This window comes from Dromaius novaehollandiae, chromosome 9 (assembly GCF_036370855.1).
Source record: "Dromaius novaehollandiae isolate bDroNov1 chromosome 9, bDroNov1.hap1, whole genome shotgun sequence".
Classification (NCBI taxonomy): domain Eukaryota; kingdom Metazoa; phylum Chordata; class Aves; order Casuariiformes; family Dromaiidae; genus Dromaius; species Dromaius novaehollandiae.
Window position 1 is genome coordinate 8,187,144 of NC_088106.1, and position 16,119 is coordinate 8,203,262.

A 16,119-nucleotide genomic window follows, 5' to 3' on the forward strand; every position below is an offset into this window, starting at 1 on the left:
TTGCTTTGTTCGTTGATAAATGTCTAGAGCAGTGTACTAAACAATGATGATATATATTGGTTGTTTTGAAGAATTATTTCTCATATTAATATTGAAGAACTTAAAATACATAAGAAGGAAATGTAAGTAGATTTTTGTGACTGCTGTAGTTCAGGGAAAAGACTTAGAATTCAGCAACTTGAAATCTCGAGGGAAAAAATACATTAAAAAATTCTTTAGTTTTGTCTCCTTCTGTCGCTCCCATAGGGAAGAAATGAAGTAGTGGTTAAGGGAGAAAAGAACCGTCTTTTATTTTTTCCCCTCAAATGCAGTGTATTTCAGAATGATACAAGTGTTTGTTTTAGAACAGTATCTTAACTTTTACTTTGTGCTTTCACAGAGCTGAATAACATTCTCAGGCAGAGATGGAGACTTAAACATTTCTGTTGAATACCTTAAACTTTTGTTCTTGTTTTCTCATTGGAAAGAGTGGATGAGTGTTCACTTGGGTGGATAAGCTCTCACCTTCAAATCCAAATCAGAATATGTTGCTTGTTTAATTTTAGACTAAACTGTCATAACAACCTCTGCTTTTCCTGTAGATCTTTAAAAATCTCATTATTTATATGTACAGTGCAGAACCTCACTGTTTTCATATTAAGTATGATATAAAGACAATGTGTGTTTATACACAGCAAGCTCAGTGCTGTATATTTAACTATTCTTTAAGACTATGCTGTTTTAAATATAGTGCATTCAAATTTGGAAGTAAAAATGTTTTTTGCATCTTAAGACCTATGAAGTGTATAATCTTCTCAGAGGTTTGATATTTAACAGGAGCGGGATCAAGCACAAATGCCTGGGTAGTAGAACTCACATCAAGAAATGATCAGCAATACTGACCAGTCAGTAACCAGTGAATCAAACTGCAGTTCAAGCTGGTTAGTCGAAAGACTACTTTATGTAACACAGCCAATTCTTTAATTTTTTTTTTTTTTTTTTTTAAACTACAAAGAATACGTTTATATGAATAAAGCTTCCTCCTCCTGGTGAAGTCAGTGATGCAGATCTTACAGATTTTAACAATGTCATGAATCTGTCTGGTGGAGATTTGGTTTATATGTCAATATGTAGTACTGTTCACAGCAAAATATTTCACAGTCCCAGCATGAATGCTTTAATTACTTTAAGGCATTATGGAAATAATGCCTTATGGCATTATCAATACATTATGGAAAAGAGCTCATCTCCAGTGAGACAAATTTTGCAATTGGTTTTATCCTCCCAGAAGGTAATTGTGCAGGTACCACCATTCTATCAGGAAGCTGTAACTGCAAAATGATGACCCAATTTTTTGTTTAGAACAAACACCCCTATGCCACCGAAAACACCTGCGTAGTACAAAAACAATATTGTGCTTAAAATAACTCAGATTTCAGCACAAACAGAGAGGATAGTCAATAAGTAAGGCTTGCAGAAAATTGAACTTAAAGGCCTCAAGGTTTCAATGCACTGTTTAGAGACAACATTTTTTAAATTGTATAAAGCTAGGTAAGTACGGGAGTTGAGGGTAGGCAGTTGTAGCTTTTTGGGAAGTTTCTCATCTAGAGTTAAGTATTCCTGTCACTTTTGCCTCTGCCTTCTCCAAGGCCAGCTATGCTTGCTGTCTTAAAACACTTTGCAATGACGGTTGCTGACTTTGCTGCAAACCTTATGGATTTGCTGTGAGTTTATGTTGAGCGATGTTTATTAGAAGCTTTATATTAGCTGTGGTTTTTATTAAGTATGACTCCTTCAGATAAAAAGGATCCCTTATCCTAGATAATACTATCACTGTTTTTGATCATACAAGTGTCAATCTATCATTTGCTGAAAGTATTACAGATTTTTTTTAAAAAGTATAATTTCATGAGCTTAACTTATCCTGTCTGAAAGGTGGTTTTGTTAATGTGTCAATTCAGAACTTTTCTTCTAAAACAAGGTGACACTTCACCACATTCCCCAAACATTTCCCCACTTACAAAGTGCTAGGCTGAAAAAAGTAAATGCACTGTTCCTCTTTTTCTTTACAATGTAAGTAATAAATACCTTCCATTCCTTTCTTTTCTAGGCTTCCTAAAGCTTAGTCAATCCATTTTATTCTCTGCTGTTGCACTTGTATGCTCACTTCTTCATTTATCCATTATTTCCCTTCCTCAACACCAATATAAAAAAACATCTGCCTAGTACATGCACTTTAAGGCACAAATAGTAGAAATGCACAAAAGCAAGTGGCAGAACTAAAGTGGCTAGCAGAGGTGGACCAGAAAATAGGGGGCCCTTGGCATTTTACTTTTGAAAGGTTTGATAGTTGTGGTGTGTTTGCATTAACACATTTACAATAAAAAGTGCAGTAGTCTTGTTTTATAGCTTTTCAGCAGTTATATTGCTTCCTTCAACCAAATATGAAAAGCTTCTTAGTTTTTTTTTCCCCTTCATTCAGTGATGTTTTTCCTCATGCCTTAGGATCACCTGGAGCTTGACAAATGCAAAAAAAATTCTTCTGACTTGTCTTCAAGAAATGCCTTAGATATTCTCCCTCCTCCCTTTGCATTAAGAAATACCTGTTCAAATGTTTTTGTAGCGTCTTTATGATAGGTATTTCAGATACCTATGGCTGAATAAATAAAACCACCTTCCTAGGTTAAGGAGCTTGGGATGGGCTTTTTTTTGTTTTGTTTTGTTTTTTTTTTTTAAATCTGCTGCAGTACAGAATGCAGTGGGTTGTCATAGTATAGAAGATGGTCTGGTACTGAAATGAGAACATAATTAAGATTATTTTTACTGTCCTCAAGACTAGGAACAAACTTTCTTAAACCTTTCCTCTAGAGGTTTTACACCTAACAAGCTCTCTTGAGAGAAAGGGCAGCGAAGAAGCTAAGCTATCAACTCAAATACTGAATGGCTGCATTCCCCTGGGCTTGCTTAAATTTGAAAGTAGATAGGAATTGTGAAGAAATATAATGCAATCTAGTAAAGAAGCTGCAACATAACTCCAGTGGACTCAGAAGCAGTAATGTACACATATAAAAATCTCATATTAACCTAGAGTATAGATAACATCATAAAACACACTAAAGCTGCTGTAGCATGTCCTCGATGCATCTTCTTCAATGTCCTGTGATGCTGAGATTGGTTTATGCTGTAAATTCTTTGGAATGGTAACCATGGCTTTTTTTCTGCTGTGGAAAAGGCTATGTGCACTTCTCCTGGGCTATCCATTCACGTTAGATCATGACATGCTACTAGCAAGGTGATCATTTTGCTCAAAAATAGTCAAAAGGTGTATGCTCTTGGTCTTAGTTTTATGACAGATTAAGGATTCACTAAGTCACTCAATACTTAGTTGTGGTCTGTTTTTTTTCCTTGCCAGAGAATGTACAGGTGTGTGTGATGGATTCATAATGCTGTTTTTTTGGGATTTGAAGTGAATGGAAAAAAAACAGTAATCCTTGGACATCTCAAATGCTTTCAGTTCCTCTCTTTAATCTGGAAAATTTGTTGAAATATTGTTTTATTGTAGTCCTTTCTCAGAATTTCCAAATGTCTTTCAATAGAGCATCAGTAGTAGTTTGCAGAGTCAGAGGTCTTGTCTTTCCACTTCTGAAACTGATTGAGGTATAGCAACTTATGGGGGTAGGGTTTTTGTTTAAGAGGGGACTTGGTAGTAGGTTGATGACAAAAAGCATGCTTGAATTTGAAGAAATAGATTTTCCAGAAAGGAGCATTTTACCTGATTACTTTTGCTGGCTTTCCTTGGATTGTGGAAGATGATACCTGAAGCAGATCCCTTTGACTAAGAAAGAATGCAGCTCTTAGTTGGGTTATCTAGAGCCCTTGAAATCTGTACTATATGCTCGAAAAGGAGCATGCAATGCAGTGATTCCTAGATTTAGACACAGGCTTTGAAGCAGCAGGGGAAAAAATCTGTCAATTAATGCTGTATACTTCTGAACATCTCTCTTTCATCTTCCCCTTACTAGTATACTGCATGGTCCAAGTGTTCTGACAGGATGGCAGAGCATCAGGGAGAGTCTCCATAATGAGGTCTGGATAAAACTGGCCTTGCTGTGGTGTTGTGTGTGCGGTGTTTTTTCTTTTTGTTTTTGCCTCAAGTTGGCCAGGCACAGAGCAAATCTGGTTTGAAGTCACACAGGCATGAGTTGGTGGTCCTCTGCCTAACTAATATGCTAAAGCATTCACATGGGCATTGGGTGATATGATTATCTGGCTCCTAGGCAGAGCTGGCTTACACTGGCCTGGCACAGACCGCAGCCCGGAAAGCTGGGTTCTTGCAGCTACCTTAGTTGACCTGCTGTTAGCAAGTTAGTGCGTGAGTTATCATGGATTCCTTTAAGGAAGACCAGAGCTTCTGAGGACCTGACTTGCAAAGTTACATAGATGCCTAGTAGCGTTTTACAAAAGCACTAACATGCTTCAATACAAAACCTCGCTCGACAACCTGATGATTCTCATAAACCTTCAGAGCTAGGTAGGAGACCACTTTAGATATTTAAAAAAAAAAATTCCACTGAAGATCTGTCCCTCTCATTATGCACTCGCGCATCTTGGAAAATCAGACATTGGTTTTATTGCTGCCTTCCATATAGGACAGTTCTGAGGATTTTTACTTGCAAGACTAGATCTGCGTTACGTCGTGCCCCCAAAGTCATGAAACTTAAAGTTCTGATTGAACTGTACAATTCCTTTAGAAAACTTACTCTTTTAGGATATATTACAATCTAAGTGTTTTCTGAAAGCTTTCAGGGACGTTTTCTTGTAAGTTTTAGATTTCAGGGACTTTGCTGTCTTCATCGAAACAGGGATAATACAGGTGTGTGCAGGAATGCAGCAGGGATCCTATTACAAAAATTTCTGGCTGGTCAGGAAAGGCATATTTACAATTTTGTTGGAAACGCTTTTGTGGTTTGGTGACCCTTGCTGGTGAAATCTCTGCTGTGAAAATCTGTGTGTGCATATGCGAGAATGGAATGCTGCCAGGTTGTTTTGTTGTGTTAAATCTTAAAACTATCAGATTCCTTTTTAAAATAGTGTGATAGTAGGGAAGAGGCTCAAAAAATTATAGGCAAAGGGTTACGAAGTTGTCCTCACAGACTCTATTGAGCCCTTGAAAATAGAATTTCATAGTTATCCAATGTGTGTGCATGTGTGTCGTCTCAGAGACGATGCGTTATCTAATAACGGGTGTAAACAAAAATGTTAAGGAAACGGAACCAGTTTTAACTTCTGGAAAAAGAAAGTGAGATGAGTATCAATTTAAAAGAGAACTTAAGTCATACTGAAAGTATTAAGATACCCTAGTTTTGGCCAGATGTGAAAGAGAGAGTGAATGAGTGCAACAAGGAACTCGGACAACTTAAAGAATTAACGTGTCTTCTGACAGTAGAGGCATATATATTTAGCAGGAGCTCAGGAGCAGAGAGTGAGCCAGCATTGCACATGTATTCAATCTCAGCCTGCTTTCCAGCCAGAACAATAATGGTTTCCAGATTTACTGGGAGAATTTTTCTTCAGGCTGTTGATTCTTCTCGTATAGGGTTTCCTGGTCAAAAAGTAGTTAAATGGGGTCAGTAGTATTGTTAGGTGTGGAGAGAGCTGAAGAGCACTCTGATATGCAGCAAGTCAGATAGGGCATCGTTAGCTACGAACTCCCAAGCTGCAGCCCAAATCTACAGCTTCTTTGTCTCACAACCCAAAATGTAGGTGCAACCCTAATGTGGAAGACAGGAAATGCGGATCAGATTTCAGAGGGTGCCTCTTGTTCCTGGGAGGCTAGGAAGAATCTAGTAGAAAACCACTTAATTAAGTTTATTCTCTTACTCTTTTACAAGGAAGAATGGTCCTCGAATAAGGAGAAGCTATTAGCACCTCCTAGAAATACGTATGGCTTTATTAAGGACTGTGTATATGTGTACACGGACTTTTTTAATATGTATGTATAAGCAAAAAATTTTTTTCTATGGAGATCAAAAAGAGGCAAAACTGGAATGGTTATTTTAGAAGACAAATGATATAACTCTGATATCTACTGAAACAATGAAACTTTATAGTCCATTAGTTTTGTATGCAAAACTCCTATAACAATATAATTTTCATGACTGTATTAAAATGTCATTAATGTGTTTAGTAACTGGTCTTCTGTGATCCATTACAATAATAGATGAAATTAGATATGAATGGAACCTGTATTCTAAAAGATTAATTTTATTTTCAATAACTGTGTGTAACCCTCAAGTCCTAGTCTTGAAAGCTGTTCTATTTGGTAGTGTAACAAAACTGGTGATTTCAATGTCTGAAAAAATTAGTATTGATAAAATCCAGTAAGTGTTTAATGGTGAAGATTTTTCAGAACAACCGTTTTTGTTGGTGCTGTATTGCATTGGTGTGCTGTGTTGCCAACAAATCGATATAAATGTAAATGAAATAATCTGCTGCATCCCGCAACAGTGGGGAATTTGCTGTGATATTGGCTTAAGTCTTTTCTTATTTACAGCATAGTAGGTCACCCCTAATGAATTTCTTCTAACTTGAGTTGGTATAACCAAAAGTGAAATCTGTTTCCTGAGTAGGTTCTCTTTGTTAAGGAAAGAAAACTGCATGTTTGTTTTGGTATCGTTTCTAGTGAGCCACTTTGCGTGCGTGTGCTCTCACCCTGCAGCTTAGGCAATGGGAAACAGCTTGTGTGCTTTTTCCTCTTCCACCTTCAAACATCTGCAACAGCGCGGAGACAAACTGAGACCAACTCTTGTTTCAGAGAGAACAGTAAAGCGGAAGAAATAAGAAGGTGTAGCTGTGTGTGTACTATGTCTGCACAAACAGTGGCTCTAATATTTCATTAATGCCATCTAAAGCAGTCCAGAATCTTAAACTGACACCTTTCCATGTCCCAACACAAGCTTCCATATTGCCGTTTTCTAGGAAAATGACAAAAAAGCCTCGCATGGCTGCTCGTTTCTTCCTGTTGTTGGAGAGAAAAAACCACAAAAGTAGTGGCTTCTCTAAGCGACAGAATTTTTTAGACATACTTACTTTGTGGCACACTTCATAAAAGGGAAAACAGCTAGTTTTACTCTTCATTCATTTTTTGTTTTGGAATGAGCTCCCCGTGAGGATTCAGGCAAAAGTTTCTGATGCCTTTTACTTTATTTTCTGTTGCCTTTTGCTAATCCTGGGGGGGGAGTGTGTGGGGGGGTAACTTTATATTACAACTCATGCTAATCTGCATTACTGTCAGGTTTCCTTATTATTGATTTATAAGGTTGTTTCTCCCCTTCCCCCTGCCACCATAGGTTGTGTGAAGGTTGAAAGAAGGCAACACAATAGAAGGTGCATGGGAAATATTAGCACAAAAAAGTGGAATTTTATTGTGTCAAAACTCTTGTGGTTTTGAAGTTCAATAAAAGCGGACACTAGAGACAAATAGTTGTCTAGCAAGATCTCCTGCATCTTTAGAAATCTCAAATTCAAATGCTGTCTTGCATCTTCCCCAAAAATCCAGATAGTGAAAACTTCTGGTGCTGCTATTGCTGCTGTGAATGTTAATTAACTTACAATTCTTCTTTTTTTAATAGGAATTGCACAGTTTATCTGAATAAGGCTGTTGTTCACCTGGTATTGCTCTCCCTAACCACCGAAGCCAGCGACAGAACTCGCATTGATATCTGTGGGAGACGCAGTTGGCCCTCGCTAAAGCAGGTGAGTCTGTAGGTGCTGTGCTTGCTAGGGCTTTCTGTCGATGCTGTAGGTATGTTCTTTATTCTGCTACCTGTCTTTCTGTTTTTTACGAAAAGCTTTATTCTGGAGGCTTTGTTCTGAAAGATTTCTTTATTTCTCACAATGGGCACATTCATTTTTCTCTACCCGTTCCATGTCCCTTGTGTTTCTAATTAACGTTTCAAAATCGCTGCCTGTCTTCTGTTCTGAATAATCTGTGCTTGTCTGCATTCCAGTAGCACAGCTCTAAAACAGTACATGCTGTGAATACAATAGGAATTAGTTTTTTTCTTTTTCCCCTGTTAGCTAAAAGTAAATAATTTCCATGTAAGGGTTTATTTGCAAACTTTAAATACACTTAATAACTTTATCTGACAGACCTGGAGTCCTAAGAGCTGGATTAAGCAAAAGTTTTAAACTCTTCATCTGCTTACTCAATCTAAATATCTTTGGTTAGTTAAATACATCATGGCTCTCTAGGTGAATCTAGAATGACAAAAGGCAAGCAGTAAGTAAATGTCTTGAAAGATATGCATTGTTTGTTAAAATGAGCGTCGCCTAGAAAAATACTCTTAGTCTGCTAATTCCCTGCTTGCTTGCTCTTAAGTTACCAAATCATAAGTGAATATAAATTTCAAAGCCAAAGCTACATCACTGGAAATATTTTGCTGGCTTTTCCTTCTACTTGCAATTTTACTGTACTGCTTTTTTAACTTAATCATGTAAGGTAATTGAAATAATGAAAGCCATCTGGGCACCATCCTGGGTAACCTGCTCTAGGTGACCCTGCTTGAGCAGGGGGGTTGGGCTAGATGATCTCCAGAGGTCTCTTCTGACCTCAGCCATTCTGTGATTCTGTGAATCAAGGGGTAGGGCAAAGGCAAATTGTAGCTAAATGCTTTGAAAAAATTAAAGCTTCATGAATTAACTGATTTTTTTCAAAATTATCAGAGCCATCTAAATAAAAGAAGCCATAATTTCCTTAAGGAAATACCTCTTTAACAGGTAGTCATCCTCTGTTTTAATTGAAATTTTCTGCATAGGATCAAGCTATAAAATAACCGGGAGCGCAACAAAGTAACCAAGATGTGAGGTGGAGATACTGTACATAAACCTGTTTGTCTGACATGAAGAAAAATAGGACTTCTTTTTTGTTTTGGTAGAAGACACCAGGCTGGCAGCAGCAAAAAAAAAACCCAAAACCAAAAAAAAAAAACCTTTTTTTTCCAGATGAGTTCTTTTGTCCATTTGTCAAAGTCTTTCTCTGGGTCTAGAGATGCTTCTGATGTGGGCAAGACTTTCTGTAATGTAACTTAAGTATTACCTTAGTTATCTGTGAGTTCCTAGCTCTTGTGCTTGGTTGGATCTGCTCTTACTGTGAGCAAGCCCAGACCAGAGGGAGATAGGTAGCAGCACGTCTGAGGACACTTAGCTCATTTATGGCTCAGTAAACATGCAGAATGAGGGAGATGACAGGGTGGCCCTCTTCATGAGAGCTGTGAAACAGATAATTGTCTAAAGCTAGCTTACTTGGGAGTTAACGGGCAGAACCATGCAGATAATTCTGACCACAGAAGAGGTCGGTATCACCTTGGTCTCTGTTACCAAGCCCTGATAGATTTATTTACGCATAACACTTTTTATTTCCCATAAATGTGGCTGTCTGTAGTTTTATTTTGCAACATACAACTGGTACTGTAACTGAAAATGAAACCAATAAATTCAACATTTGGAATTTTAAAGCTGTATCTGTAGTGCTTATAAAGAGGTATTTAAATGTATAATAGAGCTGACTCCTAAAATAAGAATACATTATAAAGCCACCCTTCATGAAAACATAACTCTTGAAATTGCATCTTCTTTGATATTTAAGAAGCCTGGTGCCCAAGATACAACATTAATAACTTGACAAAGATTAAACACAGAATTATTGATCTCTGAGCTGCAACAGAACGTTGAAAAGAGTTCTCCCAGTAAATCTTGGTAGTCAGTAGAGCTCAAAATTTATTGTTTTTACTCTACATTATTTTTGGATAAACTGTGTGGCTTTCCAGAACTTGTTTGATAGCTGTCAGTTGCTTGTCTGTGTTTCCCTTTGCATAGAAACAAAAACTTGAGCCTAACAGCAGGCACCAGAATTCACTGGAAGCAGTAATTGTCTTCTGAATTGGAGAGGTTTTATCAAAATTCTTGAACTCGGGTACCAACTTGGTGATTTGACCTATATACTGAATGTATGGAGGGGAAAAAAAAAAGATTCCACTAGCTCTGCAAATCTCATGGTCATAATTACAGCAAGAGAAATTAAAAACAAATAAACCAAGTTATGGTATTGCTGTTGGCTGAAGTATTTAAACCAAGGTTGTATACCTTTCTAAAAGATGTGACCTAGCTCAGCTGGATGCTTGTAGGCTTGATGCAGAAATTACCAAGTTATGTGGCCAGTGCAACATAGGTCAGTCTAGATGATCACAGTTGCCCTCTATAAAGGCTGTTTGTCAAAAGCGTATGTTCAGCCGAATGAATCTGAAGAAGCATGAAATAGCAGTTGTTAGAATTGAGATGCCAATAGATTACATGGGTTGAAATAAGCAGATAATTGTGAAACTATGTAATTATACTGGATGGATAAAATGAATGGCTTCATGAAACTGATGAAAAAATTGCTGGTTTCATGGAAGTGCTCAAGTAACATTGATTGATTTATCTTTTAAAACCGGAAGTCTCAAACTTTTTCACATATATGAGTATTGTGGAACTAGTGGACTTTTTTATAAATATCCATTTAGTATACAAAACGTGACTCCACACATATAGTTTTAGTCAAAGCTCTGCTGTGTTTAATAAACTCAGTAGTCTGGGGAGGGATGGGAAGGGTTGAGAAATCTGAAAACAGGCTCCCAAGTAGCATACCACGAAGTATGAATTTGCCCGTGTGCACATCTGCATTTACTGTTTCATGAACTCACTGTTGCACCTGAGTGGAGTCAAGTGACACTTCAAACAAGAAACCCCAAAGCCCAAACAAAAAACCTTTGTATTGGCTATTTGTGCTAGGAAGAGTTTCAGAGATACTGATGCTTTCAGAACTTGTATGGTAACCTTTGAGTGTAGCTTAGTCAACTGAGATTTTTTTTTATTAAAGTGCTCAGTAAGAGTATGGCTAAAGCTTTAAGTGATACTAGTGTTAAACAGAAGTAGTATGTTTAAAATATATTGTTTTCAATTTAGTCAGGCAAAGTGACAGTTACTCTAGTTTCTTGATTGCGTAAGATTTAATTACAAATACCTATAAATACAGATGCTTTTAACTCTTGAGTGTGTAGTGCATTTGTCTTGTTTTCTGAGTACTTGCGTTGTTCCTGTTGATGATATTTACAGGTGAAACACATTGCTAGTCTAGTTTGACAACCCAAATTTTTCCCTCAAAATATCCATAAACAGAGCAGTAAGTGGCCTAGGAAGATGTAATTTTGTGCATGGTTGGTTATTTTGAGTACTACATTTTAATCTCAGATAAGCAGGGAGTTTATTTCAAATTTTATTTAGTTGGTGCTGTAGTTCCACTGTTTGGCTTATGCCGCTGAACCTTGTCGGTCCTTGTCCAGTTGCTTTCCATGTGGCTCTGTGTGAAGTAGCTATCTGCCCAAAAAAACAAGCTTACAGGAGTAGTGCCTTGATTTGATAGGAAATGTCCTCAGTTGCTTGCCATGAACCATAATCACCTTGAAATATGTCAAAACTTAGTGACTTTCTCTCTATACCTGGAAGTATTTAAACAGGGATGCCCATGAGGAAATTGAACAGAGCAAAGCAAATTGAATTGGGTTTAAGAATTCATGACCTTTCTGTCCTACATATCAAATTCATTTTTCTCAAATAGTGTTCATACTGCACTGCATATTAATTGCATATTGCGTATTCTTTATTCATAATATACCACTGATGATAACACAAAATTACATTTTTAATTCCCAATGATACCTTAATTTAATGTTTCATTTACTTCTCTTCTTTAACTAATCTTCTGTCCTCTGAACAAATTTGATTAAAATCATTGCATTTATTAAAAAGAAATGGGCTAAAATATATCAGTTTGGTCCCACAAGGAGCCAGTGTTAAAACTTCTTTCCTGGCGTTTGCTTTCTATTGCATGAGAGAGGTTAGGGGAGGAGATGACTGATTAAAGCTTGGAATAGCTAGGATATTGAGAACTGAAAAAACTATCTGCTCTAGTCGCTGCTTCCTCGTTCTCCAGGTAAGTCAGTCTCCTCTTTCTCTTTTGTATTCTGAAACTCTAATAATTACTTTTTTTTTTTTTTTTTTTTTTTTTTTTTTTTTTTTTTTTTTTTTTTTTTTTTTTTTTTTTTTTTGAGATTTGAGATGGGACACGGGAGAGTGAGGAAGGATAGCAGGTGACCTGTTCTGCTTTCCTCTTTCCTAACGCTGTTTGCCAGGAGGCCTTCTTTAATCTGCAACAGCCCTCAACCAGCAGTGGGGAAAACTCATTCTGGGGGACTTCTGGGCTTGCTTCCCTTTGTGGACATGAGCCTGGGCAGAGTCAGTGACAGGGACCTTTGGGACAGGGTAGTAGAGCCATGTGAACAGTCCAGCTCTGACTTTTTTCTTTTTTCAAACCCCCCCCCCCCCCCCCCTTCTCTCTATTCTGTCCTGATCAAAAGAGCCCATCTCTTTTCTGGTTCCAGAGCAACCAGTGAAACCTTGTATACGTAGGGGCATAGGATGAAAGCTTTCCATATTGAGTGTTTTCCTTCCATTATATAAATGGAATTGAGGAGCTATTTCACCCTGAGAACATCTAAAAAAGCACTGTTCCTACCTTGGTTCTTTACACACTGAAGTGAAGACTTACTGCAGTGCTGTATAGATGAATTGCTACGGCTGTGAATGCCGGTCTTACCATTTTTATGATGAAGTCAGTATGTTGCAGTTCATTTGTGCCAACATACAGAGTTCTGAAATCTTGCAGTACAAGCTTAGGAAGTAGTTCTGGATGGATGCCTTGAAATCGTCACTTCTAAGCCTTTTGGGGAAACGGGAAACTGGATGGACCAGGAGGTTCATAAATCTGCATCGATTCCTGGCTGAGATTATTTACCGATAAAGCACGTTACTAGGTCTTCTGTCTCTGTACAAGACAAAATTTGAAGTTTGTGTTACCAGTTAGAAGTTAATGTCTTGTAATCTGTACCTTTACACTTGTTTTTACTACTTTTGCTTTGATTAAATTGTTAGTGGTTATAAACTTCCTAGTCTTCCAGTGAACTATGTGATTGTCTTTGCCCATTTGATATTACCCACTTCTGTGTAATTAGGATGTTGTAATCTTTTTGCTTTTTGGTCTGTTAGACTGAGTTAATGATATCTTCTTAGGAAGTGTGATATCACGTTATTAACTGATTGGCTAAATTGGTAGGGAGGAGTTCTCTTATTAGTTGGTAAAATTTAAGTATAGGCCTTTGCCAAAACTAGGATTATGAAGAAGCACTCTTCTGTTGAAATACTTGCACTTATTTTTATGATCGTCTCTGTCTGTGTCTCTGATTAGTTGCATTTAAAAAAGATCATTTGCTATTCATATAGTGGTGGAGCTTTTTTTTGGAAGTGCAAGTTGATGAAACTTAGCACTGCCTGTGCTGGCCTTTCAGAGTCCTTTGAGCACCCATTAAGTAGGTTAGCTGCTCATTTGTTAAACACTTCTAACAGTGTGAATTAGCAAGTATCTGCCTCTGCTGTATGTTTCCACACTCCTTATAGTCATTCTGATTTTGCATTCGCTTTTTGCTTTAGCTCCCCCTGTTCCCCTATGCCTCCATGATCCTGTGAAGAAGTAGCAACGCTAATTTTACGATACCACAATTAGTGCAATATCTCCATAGCATCAGGCATCATCAAGAACTGTTTCTTGGTCATGAGTGCAGCAGCTTGTCTCCTGAAGTCCAAGGCAACTCTAGCAGTCCTTCATTAAGGAAGGAGCAGATGGTGGTTGGGTGGTTGCGTCACGGAGATAAGGGCCTTTGGACGGCTCACTCCGCTGGCAGAATTGATCCTGTGCAGGGTCCGTGCATGCTGCTGTGCTGAGGAATTGGATGGGATTCAAGCTATGTATGACTCTCCTGTTCACAAATGAATTTCAGCCATGGGGAATAAGGACTCTTTCAGCTCCAGCAAAGAAGCCTGGAAGTTTTTGTTGTAATTGGGTGAAGATTCCCATCCTGGATTCGCAAGTGTTTGTGTGTGTAGAAGAGCACTATACAGTAATTGTTTCTTCAGGCCTCATCTTTGTAACATGTAGATTGATTGCTGTAGACAGACTAAAAACTTTGTTAAGCTTTCCTACCACGTACTCACTTCCCTACTATTTTCTACTAGGAAATAATATAGAAGTATTCACTGGGTGCTTGGAAATGAGTAAGGTCTTTGAGAAATGACATGCTGAGGTTTCCTGTTTTTAATTTTAGTACACTCATTAAATTAGCAAATGTCAGATAGAAGAACAGGTACCGACAATACAAGTTGATTTTTATCCATATGGTCTTGCTCCTGTCTCGCTAACATTTCAGTAATTGCAGCTTTAATACTTGTGTGAGGGAAGGACATGTCAAAAGAGATGTGTAGTGTTCTTCTTGAAAATCAGTGCTCAGAAGAACTGCCATTTGGATACTGTGGCTGTTCTGTTATCTAGGAAATAATGTGCCAAAGTACTTGCTGTATTACAACAGAAAACCTCATAGCATTTTTGAGGTTGAAGGACTGCAATTAAAAGTGCTACTGCTCCATGCCGTCTGACAGTTGTGAGTAGTGGGCCTAGAGGTAAAACAGGAGGTGGCGGCAAGAGGCAAGCAGATTTGACATTTGTAAAATGGATGCAGCGTTGAATCGATCCGCTTATTTTCTGTCACTTAGACAGTTCTTTTCTGCTCATCCTTGTCTGACAACCCTCTATAATTTGGCTCTATCTATATTACTATCTTCATTTCTTGTTATTACTTCTTTCCTTCTTTTCTTAAAACTTTGAGTAGGAGATCTGTCTGAGGGGGAAATACAGCTTAGATGCTTACAAAAGAAGTAGACTTGGCACTTCAGACAACTCACCACTGTTTCTTTTGCAGAGCTCTTCTGATCCAGTCTGTCAAATGATTCCTTTCCAATTTGTGTAGCATTTCAGTTTACACAATTGCATGTGAAAATGGTTGCAGAATTAATAAAAATTAAGCATTGCTACCAAGAATGAGTTGAGAGGAGTTGATTTAAAATCGATTCTTTATTGGTATCCAAGCTTCTCCTCAGACTAGGTATCACCCTCTTGAGAATTACAAGTAGATTCTCATTCATGTTGCACGCAGAAAACCATGCGTACATCAGTGTTTGACAAGATCTGATTTTATAGAATTTTGCAAAACTATTCCATAAAGAAATTTGCCATGATACTATGGGCATAAACCCTTGGTAATGCTACTGCTGGAAGACGATCCCTCACCAAAGGAAAACTGCTTTTAGGAGTTCTCGTTTCTCCCCTCTTAGTCTTGAGTGAAACATTGGCAGTCCGCGTGGGAGAAAAAAATACAGATACAATAATGAAGTTTTTATCACCAAGTAATTGACCTAAGGATGCACCAACTTAATTGTTGGTCCCAGATGAGCTTTTTTTGGTGAAGGCAAAATACTGTGTCTCAGGCATTTCTCCTGTGGGACCTCGATTATTGGTTGAGACTAGAACTCATAAATAACCTTTGTAATATTAATTTTGATGATACTTTTACAGACATTTGAAATAATAGGATTTTGGGGATAACATTTTGTTGTTAAGTGATACTGAGTAAAGGTATTTTCTCAAACTTAGTGATTTACCTTTAATAAAGTTTAGACAGGTATAAGTTCCTGATTTTTCATCTATGTATTCAGTGTCTTTGAAAATGTTAAAAAGAAGATATTCCACATCAGTAGCGTTTTAGGTACCTGTTTTTCCTCAGACGACGAATTGACTGTACTTGTTCTTAATGATTCTAGCTCTATGTCCTACTGACACACTTTCTGAAGAGCGCTCCTGGACAGTGTATTCTTCCTTATTAAAGGCTTATATATTTGTCAGTATTACAGTAAGATCTAGAGTCCTTGGCTTAGTTCAGTTTTGGCCCCTATTTTTACAAGGCATTATGTAAACTGTAGTGAAATTCCCAAACCCATAGAGCTTATTGTGTAAATGCACCCAGCAGATAAAGGAGATGATTAGAAGCAGAAGGAAAGAGGATAGAGACCCACTGAAGTTTGTCTGGCAGACCATTGGAAAACCCAATTTTCCTGGATATGAAATTAGTTCCTGATGGGCAGTGATGCTTCTCTATG

The 16,119-nt window shown here is 37.7% G+C and overlaps 1 protein-coding gene across 5 annotated transcripts in view; it reads left to right on the top strand.

Annotated features, from left to right (window-relative positions):
• The window catches only part of NAALADL2 (N-acetylated alpha-linked acidic dipeptidase like 2), a 531,897-nt gene that overhangs the window by 34,500 nt on the left and 481,278 nt on the right, over nucleotides 1–16,119 (top strand). For all 5 annotated transcript variants that reach the window (XM_064516623.1, XM_064516624.1, XM_064516622.1 and 2 more), the window contains one exon: nucleotides 7,611–7,734. The gene's annotated coding sequence lies outside the window, so the exon portion shown is untranslated. The remainder of the gene's footprint in view (nucleotides 1–7,610; nucleotides 7,735–16,119) is intronic.